Source organism: Hydractinia symbiolongicarpus, chromosome 15 (assembly GCF_029227915.1).
Source record: "Hydractinia symbiolongicarpus strain clone_291-10 chromosome 15, HSymV2.1, whole genome shotgun sequence".
Classification (NCBI taxonomy): domain Eukaryota; kingdom Metazoa; phylum Cnidaria; class Hydrozoa; order Anthoathecata; family Hydractiniidae; genus Hydractinia; species Hydractinia symbiolongicarpus.
Window position 1 is genome coordinate 1,089,514 of NC_079889.1, and position 13,851 is coordinate 1,103,364.

A 13,851-nucleotide genomic window follows, 5' to 3' on the forward strand; every position below is an offset into this window, starting at 1 on the left:
CAGAAGCTGGGCAGAAACTGATGATATTGTGACGTAACACTAAAAATTATTTGAAAAACAAAAATTACGGGAAATGTATATTCATTGTGGTGAGAAATCTGATTCTAAAATGGTGAATGATTACAATTGATTTTTTGAAAAGGATAGGATAGAGTATATAGAGGACAGTGTTGACTTTAAGAAGGTTCAGTTATGATCTATAAGTTACTGGTTAAATGAAGCAACACACTCAACATTTAGGCACGAAAAGCACTTCCGCTCCCACTTTTTTGGAAATATACACTTATTTTGCCAATTCTTTTAGTGTGTTGAACAGTTCAAGACACCCATTTTCTCAGCTCCAAACACACCGTTGTACTTTGGTTATTAAGTCGCCTTTTCTTTTAAAAGTTTTACATGATTCTGTATACTTAACGAAGAAATTAAAAGTGGTGGTTCCACAGCTTTAGCGCCATATTTAACGTTGATAACATGCAATCATCATTTGAATGTTTTAGCGGCGCTTTTAATCCATTCAAGTTCGGATTTTGTAAAGTAAATTAAAGTAGTATAATATTTGAAAAATAAATATAAATATGACGTAAATATAATTCTAAAATGAATAATATTTTTCATTCTTTTTATTTGCGTTTGTTTCTATCTATTCTTTTCTTTACAATTGTTGTCATAAAATTGTTATTATTTGCGAAGATAATTAGTTTGTAATCAACAAACAAAAACAAAATTAAATAAATAAATACACGCAAATACAAACCACATTTGCAAAGAAAACACGATGTCCATGCATTCTATGTTCGTCTCAAAATCTCAAAATTAAAATAAAATAATAAAAATAAAAACAACAAAAAGATTATTCCCCTGGCAAAATATCAATTTATTAAAAATCCATAATGCAGACAAAACAACACAGGAAGCCTGCATGATAAAAATTTAAGACAGTTTAAAAGTTAGCATCTCGCGATTTTGCAACAATTGTCAATTGATAAAACTTTGGCCAACATTGGCATGTAAAAGATTTATACCAGTTATTTCGTGAAGCAGTTAATGTATTAAAGACTTCTTCGTCTTTCTTCGATTTGTTCTGTTTCTACAGCATCGATGTCCTTAATCTGAAAAAGACACAAACATTAATGACTAATTTTGAAACTTAGGAAAAACAATAAGAAAAGCTGCAAATGACCTTAACTAAAAATTTAACATATTTAAATTAAATGGCAGAAAATAGTTGCAAATAAAAGTGCAAATTCAATAACTAGTTGATTGCCCGTAGATTAATCCACACCCGTCATCTATTTACTATTTCGTGTGTCTCGCTAGTGTAGTTACAATTTTGCGTAACAGACGTATACGGGCATTATAACTTAGTTTTGAAAGAAACACTGCTTAAACTTGCGCCACAAAAATCAAAAACATCTATATTGTAAAAATTTTTTTTTTCCACAATGCAGTGCTTTGTAAATGACAAAAAGTGAAAAATAGAATTATTTATCGAAATATTGAATTTTTTTTAGGCGGAAATACTGTAGTGGTAGCGCATTCGGCTTGTATTTATAAGGTTTTGGGTTCGAGTCTACACTCCGGCGCACTTTGTAGTGCTGTCAGCTTGTGTGACAGGCAAGCAAGTTACAGCAATGCGATACGTATCTCCAGCTGTAATGTAACATAGAAATCCCCAAGGACGCTGAAACTTCCCGTCTTCTTACTCTAGCGACTACAAAGTCTATTTTTGTTTCAATGGCGTATATTATAAGCAAATCGATAGTGTTGACATGGAGCCTACACTGGTTAATATTTTTGTGTCATTATAAAAAGATTTAGCTTAAAAATTGTCCGTCTAAATTTAAGCCGACCTTTTATAGGCGATATGTTGATGATTTTTTCATTTGAATCACGTCAGCATGTTCAAAATTAAGAGTATATTAATTCCAGGCATCAGAATATTACATTTACGTTTGAGGAATATGTAATAAAATTTTGTCACGCTTGGACGCTTGCGTCGTTCGTGAAGGTGATTTTTTGTCACTAACGTATATAGGAAACCAATACTTAGTGAAGTATATTACTAATTTTGCTAGTTTTCTACCCGTGGAATATAAACACGGTTTGTTTTTTCTTTTAAATTTGAAGGAGCCAGCGTCTCTTGCTCCTAAAACAGATTTAGTCCTTGTTTTACCGGTTTCAGGAAAGATTTATTTACGAATCAGAACACGTATGTCCCGCTTGTTTAAGCAAAAAATAGCTGCATTGTGATGTTAAAATTACATTTTCTTTGAAGAGGACGCTAAGTAGATGCTTTTTTCTTTAAGGACAGAATAATCAAATCAATACGCCCCGGACTTGTTTACTGTTTGTTACTGTTACTGTAGTGGCTGCAACGCCACTTATTATGGCAAACAAAACTTTATTTTAAAGTCTGTATATCTGAGCACCTAGGTATTTCCGAACTTACAAGTAAACGCGTTAAACTTGATCTTCCGCCACTGCCGTTCTCAAAAATTTGATGTTTTTAATCACTCTCCCGCATCGTTTCACATCTTCACAGTACTTGCGGAAAAGTCTAATGATTTTAAATCACTCTGATGGAGAGTTTATTAATTGAGTGTGACCGTCCTATTATAAAAAACACGGTAAAGTCTATGCTTTTAGAATTAAATTGATAGTTCTATTGTTACATTTTTTTACTTCTATTGTTGGTATTTTATCTTACTGAGAAAAATATAAAAAGTGGATATGTCGTGGGTCATGTTTTTTTTCTTTCAATAACTTCGTTATGTGTTTAAATTTTGTAGAAATATTTCTCTTGAAATAGAGTTATGCTGTAAGTTTGAATTTATAATCTTAATACAAACAGAAGTTATTATTATGGGTTATAGAGATTTTGTAGGAACGTGTGTCGACGATACAAACACACAAAACGATGTACAAATTAGCTCTATAACTACCATCCAGAAACGCTATCTGCTTGCATCGATAATATATTGCCGCACGTAGTAAGTTCGCCTGTGGCTCCCAGTTCTTGGGACCGAGGATTGACCCCAGGCAATTTGTTAACGATACACAAACTAGCTCTACTTCTGTATGAAAATTATATTTGTTACTATCACATGTAAATATTATCTCGTGCTCTGACGTAACACAGTTTTTAGCAAACATCTAACCTAATTTTGTGATTTGATAAGCTACAAAGTGAGATTAAATACACAAGCAAATTGTAAGCAATATAAGAAATCAAACGCTACTCTGCAAAATAAAATTGCTATGTGACTGTTGTAGGGTAACTACAGGCTAAATTTCCTGAAATTTTTCCATAAAACAAATTTCTATGTCTCTAATTTCGCTAAACTAAGTTTTTTTGTACCCGAAGTTGTAATATATAAGTTTTGCAAATTTACTAAAATTTCCAAGTAGACAGAAGACAAGGAAGACTTTTTTCGGAGTCGTGTTATTTTTTTGGTGAGTTTACATGTAAAGTTAAAAAGTAGTAATAATGAGGATTGAAGAAAAACTATTTGTTCATTTAGTCTTTCTGGGGTTCGATTTCTATAACAACACGTGAAATTAATTTAAAATGCATGTGGTTGAGTCCACCGAAATTGTCACCTTATTTACATTCTCCTTATTTTTTGCAAACCACGAATGTTAACCATTTATCTGTGCATGATAAATTATATAACATTTAAATAGCGCAATTAAAACTATTAGCTATTTCTTTGAAAACGAATCAACTTAGTTAATTCTCTTCTGGTGACAAGTATAAACAAGCAAAATTTGATCAACTTTTTTCTCGTTTTAGTTTCCGCGAAATTGAAAGACTTTCTTAGAAATTTTTTTATTCCTCTCACTGTGTTCAATATCTTAAAATGTCATCAATAAAATTTAAAAAATGATGATCAAAGAAAAAATTCCGGAGTCAACCACCAGTTTTCTGTTAACATCTTTTAAATTGTGCTTGTCTATAAATTACATAGATGAAATGTGTATGTATAAATTTTGTTAAAAGGATAAATATACAGGGGTCCAACATTAATAACTACACGTTGTTTTTTCAGAAGGTCTAAGCCTCAAAATAGCCTAGAAATAAACAACTTGTTTAGAAACCTTTATACCACAATTTCTAGAACACTACTGCCTCCTTCAAAACTGTTCCTGGCTGGACTGTGTAAGAAATCTTCTGGGAAGCAACATTGCCAGTATTTCAACGGCATTTACGTGTGCTTTCAAGAATAGTTTTGTGTGTGTTGAGTTAACTACTGACAAACACGGTACAAAGGCTAAATGTAGGGTTCACAATATCTGTATTGTGTCGCTGCAAGAAGCAAAAGGTACACAAACAGCTAAGTATCTTGAGGGTCAAGAAGGTCCTTTACCCTTAGCAACCTAATGGCTAACTTTAAAACTGAGGCCGCTTGTAATTGTTTTCGCATGAGGTATGGGGTAAGCTTTCGAAAATAAAAGCGTCACGTATTTGATGACGCAAAAGTAATAAAACTTTTAACTGATTAAATAAAACTTCTCCACAGGGCTGCTTTTAGTAATTTCAATGCTGTTACTACGCTATTTTTCGAGAATATAAGGTACTTTCAGGAGAAATTGAGTAGTGCCTATTGTACCACACCGACTTAAACGCACCTGGTTTCTTTTCTCAATGCTGTTAAAAAACTTTTTTGTTAAAGGAAAAGTTGCGAATTTCCAAAATTTTAGTCGGCTGTTTTGAAAATATGCAAACTGAAATTATTAATCTCTAATTTTGCCTGCGAAATGTCGATATAGACTCTAACTTATTTAAAAAAGCGTGTGCATAAATCTTGCAGCGCTACAACAACAGAAAAGTAACAAATCATTAGATGTAACCTTGGCGGAAGAAATACATTCCGTATTCTTTCCTCTAAGATGTGAAGTAGTCCGTAGAGTGAACACTCGTTAAATACATTGAGAAATCAGGTATGATTAAGATGAAACAGTAAGGAAAACTAACTCTATTCAGCACTTAGAAATATTAATAACTAACAAAAAGTGCATACAAAGCAACAAAATTTCTACCATTGTTTAGAAAATGTTTAGAAAATGTTCTTACTTTATTTCTTAAGTTGTTATGATGGAAATTGCAAATAATAATACAGAAGGGAAACCTCTTCCCCTGGGCTTTTTCGGGGTTTTTTTACATTGGCACGGAACCTGAAAAAACCCCTAGCCCTGGATGATCACGACACAAGCTCTGCTCACATTTATAGTGTGGGCAGCGAAAATTATTATTCGTCTCGCTTTGCTGTCTTCTAGTACAATAAGTACGCAAATAATCGAGAATTCCGCTAGTTAGCAAAACTACTACAGTGAGTTTAAATTTTAGCAAGTTTAAGCCGTGCCAGTAGCCTAAAAAGTTCATGCATAACAACTAACTAGCTCTGCACCAGCACGAGGTAAGGAAAAACTAACCTGAATACTGACCACGCTGTTTGATTGGCTATTTCTCTTGTTCTTTCCTCATGTGATCATTGTCAGAAAGTCCTTTAATGTTTTGAGTTAAGTGCCTCCCTCGAATAAGCGCCCACCTGATAAAAGGGGGCGCCTAATCGAAAACTACCTTGAGAAACTGGGCGCTTATTTAAAAAAAATTTCTTATATCGAGAACCCGAGATAGACTAAACTTCATTTTGTTACATCTATTGTTCAATTTTATTTTTCAGGAAAAGCAAAGTTGAAAATTACTGTTGTCTTTAATTTGTGGGAAAATTTATAAGCGCCCAGCATTTTTAAGCGCCCCCCTCGATTAAGCGCCAATGCAAAAAATCCAAAAATTTAATAAGCGCCCAGGGCGCTTGTTCGGATGACAAAGGTAATAAAAACAATCAACTAACTGTCTAGTTATTTGAGCTCCTACGTAGCGCTTTTTTTGCTTTTTTAACCGAGAGGACGCTTTATTTTAAAACAACTATTATTTAGAAAGTAATCGATTATTAACCCAGAAAGCGAAGGTAGTCTGGCAAAGATAACGCATATCGTGAACTATGGAATAACAGCGACGCTACATTGGTTGTTGATGAAGAAACCTTTCAAGTTCATAGTCAAATTCTAGGGGCAGCATCTCCTGTATTTGACGATATTTTTAACTCCTCGAATTATAAGACGTGTAACATAACAGGAAAAAACAAATCAGCAGTCTTAGATGTGCTAGACATCATATATTCAGACGAAATAAGTGAGCAGAGAGGTAGATATTTATGTTTGGTATGAAATAAGATTTTTAGGTGACAAAAAAAATGTTGGCATTTTGTCCATTAAAACATGCTTTTTATTTTAAGTAATTCTACTAAAACTTGCAAGACTGCTACGCAATTTAAGTACAAGTAATATCGCTGTAAAAAAAGCATAAGCAACACTTTATAAGTAATACACCTTCCGAATTTCATAAATTATAATAATTATGACGTCATCCAAAATTTTATAATGATTCTGTGCTCTTCAAATAAGGATATTCAGATGGAATATTAAATTATCATGACAAAACTGAAGTTTTTAGAGCAATATAATATTCTGGTTGGATTTTATTTGAGATTTAAAGAAAATAATTATTTTGAAAACGAGGCTATTCTTAAAAAGCTCGACTACATGAAGGGTGGGACCGTAGCTTTTAGCTCGGAATTGAGGCACTTAACGAATAAAAGTATTTATGAAATTAGATAATTTGTTCTACCTTTTGCTGAGGAACTCAGAGAGAAGAATCATTCTTAGTATTGACCTCTTTAATTGAGTTTGGCATAATTAGGAAATTTGTTAAAAGTCTATACAAGCTGAAATTTTTAGCAACTAGTAAACCGCAAGCCAGCCTCAAATGGACAAGTACAACTTTTTTCTTTTCTTTTTTATTAAGAGCTGTAAGTTTTGAAAAGACAAGGCACAAAAAAGCTTATATAAGAACATGTTTACTTCACTGAGAATATTTAAGTTACAGTTATTTTCTTATTCACTTTCTTCAACCGAAAGTAATAGCCTACGAAATCTCTTCAAGACTTAGGACGCTATCAAAACTTTGAAAAGTGTAGTACAATATTTTTCTTTTTTTGAAGCAATATTAACGTCATTAAATCTAAAACAAGATGGCGTTTGTTGCTACAAATAGTTTTGACGATCAGCATTTTACAACGCTATAGATGTACAGTAAAGATAAATACAATACGAATAGAACTTAGGAAGAAAATGAATCAAAATGTTAAAAAACTGACACCGGTCCTAAAGGAATTAGTCTGTATTTATGAATCTGAGATCAGGCAGGCTAGTAAAGCAATGAACAGCATATTTATGTCATAACTATCAAATTTTAAGGTTAAGAATTATATAGCTACATGGGGTAAAACAAAAAAAGGATTGGTAAAAATTGTACGAATCTTCTACTCTTTCGGAGGGGAAAATTTTGACAATTCAAATACCAGGTCAAAAGCAAAGTTGCTTTTAATGAATTTAAGGTAATGATTTTAGTAGTAGCTAAAACAAAGCAATGACAGCTTCTGGTTTACTTAGATTATTGGGTTGATACGAAGTACCGTTATGAATTAATTTTGGGAATGTTAAAGGATTATCAGATTAATTCTGTTCAAAGATTCGCTGATTATGCTCTTGGCGAGAAACTAATAGTTTATCGCTCTTCCAGTTGGCAGAGAAAATTAACCTTAAGTTAACTTCTAACAAATGCTGTGAATATTTATCGAAATCAAAAGTTAAAGAGGACTTTTCTGGTTTATCAACAAGTGGTATTTCTCCAGATGCAAGGTTAAAAATACTGACAGCAAAACTAAACAGTGCTCCAGGTGTCACAATAAAGCAACATGCACTCATTTAAAACCGATGGAAGTTAAAGGACCAGACCAAGCCATAATTTTAGCCCTTTTGAATCAATGGATAACTAAATAACTGCTAATTGTATTGTTTTTTAGTCATATTTAACTCCCTTTTTAGCTTTGGGAATAATCATTTTAAGTCATCTCTTTTTGTTTGTAAAACGGTGGTACGTGGCTACCATGGTGGATGCATGTTCCATGTTTTATAAAAGTTTTGTTTACATTTTGAATTAGCTAGAATACTTCACGTGATATAACAAAGTGATTTTATTAGCAAGGAATTCTACTGTGTGCTAATTAAATTTGCCGTAACAAATGCTTTGTTATAATTTTTTGTGCAAGTTAAGTCACGGCCAATTAACGTTGTAATATTATTATAAAGAAATAAACAAAAACAAATTATGTCACGAAGAAATATATATTTTAAGACGAAAGTGGATTTTTCTTTTGTTGACTATTTCATTCTGTGAATTTATATTTTTATAAAAGCATCTGAATTTTAGCTAGATGTGATGATAATATTCTTTTTATTGAGTTCTTAACTGAACAATCTATAAAAGCATAGATTATTGTCAAATTTAGCTTTTTAAAAAGCTATTTGAAACAGAACCCTCTTTCATTTAAGCTGACACTTGGCCAAAAGTTAAGAATACATCAAGACCATATTAATAGCAACTATATGCTAATTCATATTGAAGAAGAACTACTTTGTTCATCACTAACATACTGCCAAGCAGCGAGCGGGATTCGATCCGCGTTCCCCAGAACTGGGAGCCGCAGACGAACCCACTACACTACGTGCGGGTCCTACTCTTCCGTTTTTTACTTGTAACTTTTGTTTGCCTGGCTTATTTTGCCTAACTTTTTTAGTTGATTTAGCGAAAAAAAAATTGTGCCCTCAACACGTGGACAGATACGCCTATTTTTCTAAGATCCCCTATGCAAAAATTAGTTATGAATTTTTTTTTTAAATGTTAAACGGATTTTACGATATGTTAACAATATTTTAGAATTATGTTATATTGTGTGGTGTTCACTCATTTATTACGCCTTTACATATTATTTTGCCTCGTGTGGGCGAAAGTTACGCCCGTATTTTGCGGTAAATGTCTTTTTATATGTTTGTCACTCCATTAACAGTTTTAGCACATTTGGCACTCTATTACATAAGTATTGGCCTAAATAACATTAAAACACAAACGTTCTAAGTATTATATAAAAACTTTTTTGAAATTTCGATGGTCGACATAAAATAATAAGATAATAATAAATATAGTTATTTTAGCGCCTCAATAAAATAATAGATTGACCTGCAATGAAAATTAGAAGACTAAAGCCACAATATTTTAGGTTGAAAAAATGTGCAATTTGATCTTTTACTTCATATTTGCAAATTATATACTCAAGAAAATTAAAAGCCAACAATTTTAAAAATTTTGCTGACGTCAGCAATTTATCACATGACCAAAACTAAAGATTTTTTTGCCACTTTAATTAATTTATGCCCGTTAATATTTGTGGCAAATATTTTTTAAAATAAGCAAGTAGAGCTTAAGTGGTCACAAAAGCTATAGGTTGTGTCTGATAGATAACACGTCGTTTGTTTAACTTACTTTTAGGCAGATGTACGTCGTTCGGCTGTTACAGTATTTTAAAGAATTATTAGTTGCGATTAATACGGTTTTACATTTTATTTACTTCACAAATTTTAGGGCACTATGATGTTTGTTATTTAACTTAAGAATTTAAGGTGAGTGAAATGTGTTTAGATTAGGTAAAAGGATCTGTCTAAAAAGCAAACATTCTACGCAGAACTCGTATACCTTTACGAATATCATAAAACAATGCAGCAACCAGAAGTTTTTTTTACATTGTAGTATGTGTAAAGTTTAATAAACAACGTAAAGGATTTTCGTTAAAAAAGTAAAAACAGCGAAGGAGAAAGAAGGCTTGACATTAGGAAAAAAGTATTGTATTATAAACTTCCCCTCCTGTAATAGTATTTTCAGTAGAATTGGATATCTCATCGCTGTTTTACACAAACAATGTGTGGGTAGCTAACTACAATCATATTCATAATAGTTTTAGAAAAACCACTCGCCACCACCCCTCCTCCCCCCACTCTTCAGTGTCGGCTGGAGGTCTTTTTCAGAGTCGCTAGCAGTATTGTGGGGCACAGATCCACACCAAATCAACACTGGCTGTAGGGGGAGAGGAGGCAAACTCTGAAAAAAGCCTCAAAAGCCGATTTTCGAATAACTTTTGAACATGATTGTAGCTATGTCGAAGAAACTTCGAAGAATCTGTTTACTTTAATTGTGAAACTTAACATTGTCGTTGTTTCTTTCATGGAATATTTTTTAGTTGGAAGTAGGCGTAAAACTATTTCCAATTCCTTTCGAAATATATTTTGCACTTGTTTACGTTTTAAGCTACCGCTTGTCTTCGCGACGGGTAGTAGCGGCTAGTCCACAAGTGTGTTGAGCCAGTCAGGATGCCTCAAAAAAACATATTGCCCACTAGCAAAATCCAGTCATGTGAATTTGTTTGTGAGTGAAACTGTTTAGACTCTGTTAATCTTGAGTCTATTGATCACTGTGATGTCGGAGCTGAGTTTATATGTGTGAAAGTTATTTTGATTGGTTGATGTTGTATATATTGTTTTTATTATTAATGTGATTGGCTAGTTCTTCTTCTGTATTGTTATGTAAATTTGTTGACGCGTGGTTGTATTTTGACTTTATGTTTTTTTAAAAGAAAGCCAGTTGGCAATTTTGAACGAACCAAGTGCGTCCGTTTTCTCCGGGTCCTTTTATAAATTTTATATTTTAATTCTCAGTTATTAAAATATGTATACACAGTCAACAAATTCTAGTATTGACGCAACCTGGAAAGGTAGCGTGCTGTAAATTTGGTGACAAAAGTAAATATATAGCTACTCTGGCTGACGTGTTTTCGTTCTTTTACTGTCACCACTAACTAGCACACTAAGCACGTGATCTGACATTCAACAAGATGCCCTGTCACGTGGTAATAATATATTCGTAATCGCTTGACGGAAGTTTAATAAAACTAATTTTGTTTACAACCCAGAAAATAAAACTCTTAATAATGGAATTCCAACAAAAGAAGAAGAAGTATTACAATTTTAATGATATGTGAAGCTAACCTCATTATCTTTTAATAGGATTTAAAGTTGGAAGCTATCGCTACACTGTGCAAAGAAAAGAAGGAAGTTTAAGTGTTGTAACATGATTATAATGAGTCATGACGATTAGATCTTGTTTCAAAGAAAAACATGGTTCATGGCGCGAGGCACATAATTTTTATTCCGACATAATTTTAATCCGACAAACACAAGTATGTCGTGTAACTATACACATTCAACGTCAATTCCCAAATTATTGTTATACCATCTTTTAGATTCGGAAAAATATAATGATGTTATTTGGTCTAAATGAAAACACCTAATTTTTGTAGACCAAAATTTCCTCCAATTCCTGTGCCAATTTTTGCCCCAACACAATGTCTCCTTTGTCTCTTTCAACGCGGGGAAGCTTGTTAAAAGATCTTTTTTTAACTATCTCAGCAATTGCCATATTGATTGTAAATTTTACAGATCTTCCTGAATGAGTTTCAGAAGAAGGAGTTGATTTGGTTTCCTGTGCTTTTAAAACGAAGATAACATCTTCATACTTGAAGAATGAATAAACAATTTTCCACTTATAATTAAACGTCTATGATTCTCACCCCGTGATATTTACTTTCGAACATGGGCGTTTTTTACATGTGGGCGTTTATTATTAACACATTTTTGCGCTTACCCTAGATATTATAGAATGGGCGTTTCTTTACATGTGGGCGTTTATCAACTATACATTCGTGTACTTAACCTGGATATTTGAGTGTAAGCATTTTTTCAGATGAAGATGTTTATTATTAATATATTTGTGTGATTGCCCTTGAAAAATCAAAAGCATAGCCGTATGTGGGCGTTATACATTCGTGTGCTAACCTTGAACATTCTAAAACGGGCGTTTCTTTGTCGTTGGCGTCTATTGGGTCATCGATGATAGTTTTGTTATCTATCTTCACTGCTTCTCTATAATCTGACACGTCAAAAATTTGCTTCTACGTTTTTTTTTGGTTTTTTTTGACTGAAAAAGTCTGTAAAATTTTTTAATTTAAAATTTAGTTAAACACACGAATGCAGTGATTTAATGTTCTAAAAAGTCATTATAAACTTAGGATCTAACCCAAAAAGAAGAAATTAATGATTTCCACTATCTGTTACTTTCTTGGTGGGTTTCGAAAACTATTACATAAGCTAAGTGATGTTGTTTCTTAACTGTTCCAAGTAAGTTACCTAATTGTTCTAAGTAGGACAGTAGGACGTTCTGTTATTTTTAAGACATGTTGTTTTTAATGCAAAGTGGTTGCCACGTTTCCACGTTTTGTAATTGATCGTTAATGTTTTGTTTCTGCTGCCTAACCACTGTTTCGTGTGAAGTAAAATAATTTGTGGAGTATAAACAATATTATGAGTTTCATTTTGTTGGGTTAAAACAATCTTCACAAGAAAAACAACTTCTGTGAACTAAAAGAGGAAAACCAAAAAGTTAAACTAATTTATTAATAAAGAACATATTGACAACTTGTTTTAATAGGTAGACGATTAAAACTTGATTAAGTCTGTATTGCGGGAAATGGGAAATTCCTTGTTTCGTGGTTGCATGACAAAACATGATACCAAAATAGCCTAAGCGCATAAATTAACATAATTTAGTTTCTGTTGAAGATTATTAATTATCAAGACACAAGTTTTGCATGAATTAGTTTCGGTTTCTTAAAATATATTTTTCCGAATAGCACTTTGTTACAGCACATTGGATCATATGCGAATGAGATGAGCAAGAGCAATAGAAAAGAATCATGGTTTGTAAAACTTGCATCTTTATGAGGTGTTTTCGCTACATGCGATCAGTGTTTGTGTTGCTTGTGAAAAAGCTAAGAGAACGAACAGAGCGAAGAAGAAGAAGAAGAAGAAGAAGAAGAAGAAGAAGAAGTGGAGGGCGAGTGGTGCGTCAAGAATCTGAAGAGCATGGCGACAGTGAGTTGCTTGTTTCGAAGCAGTTTTCATATTGTTATGTCCAAACGATCGAAGAAGATGGAACTAGGTTAATTACCTTACGAACAGATAAAAGAACTCATGTTGTGGTGAATCTACCCTAAGTTACTTATTTTGGATGATGGAACGTATGTTTGAAATTTGTAATTAGTTGTGATTTTTTTTATTATTATTTTGAAGTAAAAAATAATATCGTATTTCGAGAGAACTGATTCGTTGCCACGTTAAATCTGGCGAAGTTTGTTACAGAAAGTACAGACACTTAAAAGCAGATTTTTTTAGCATAACTTTGTATATATATTACGGCATCTATGTAGCTCCATCGGACTTTATTTTTTTTGCTATTATTCTTTCTGACTTATCCATGAAGTTTTATAAAAAATAGTTCCAGGGCAAACCTGGAAATACAATACATTTGCTGATATTGACGCAGCGAAAGATCACAAAACAGACATCCATCGTTGTCAAGGAGAAAAATTAATCTGACAAGTTTATAATACAATTATTTTTTATACCCATTTTAAATAAAACAAGACGTATGATATACGCAAACAACCTCGCGAATAAAGTTTACAAAAAGCTGTCTATCAAATTGGGATTTTTGTTACGAAGTTAGACACGACATATTTTACTATTCAGATACGCAATAATATTTGTTACACACTTATTTTTCAAAATTGATTTGTGAGACCTTCCTGAACGGAAAATTCCTCGAACTTTTAATTTTCGATGGGTCCCTCTTGGGTGAGCCGACTGACAGGAAGAAGAAAGACCACAAACCCACAAACCCCAAAATTTGCGAAATTCATTAATTCGGTTAATTCTGCCTACATTCACTTTTAAAAAGTTTGGTGGAAACACCTTTATTTACTAGTTAGTTAAACAAGTGTT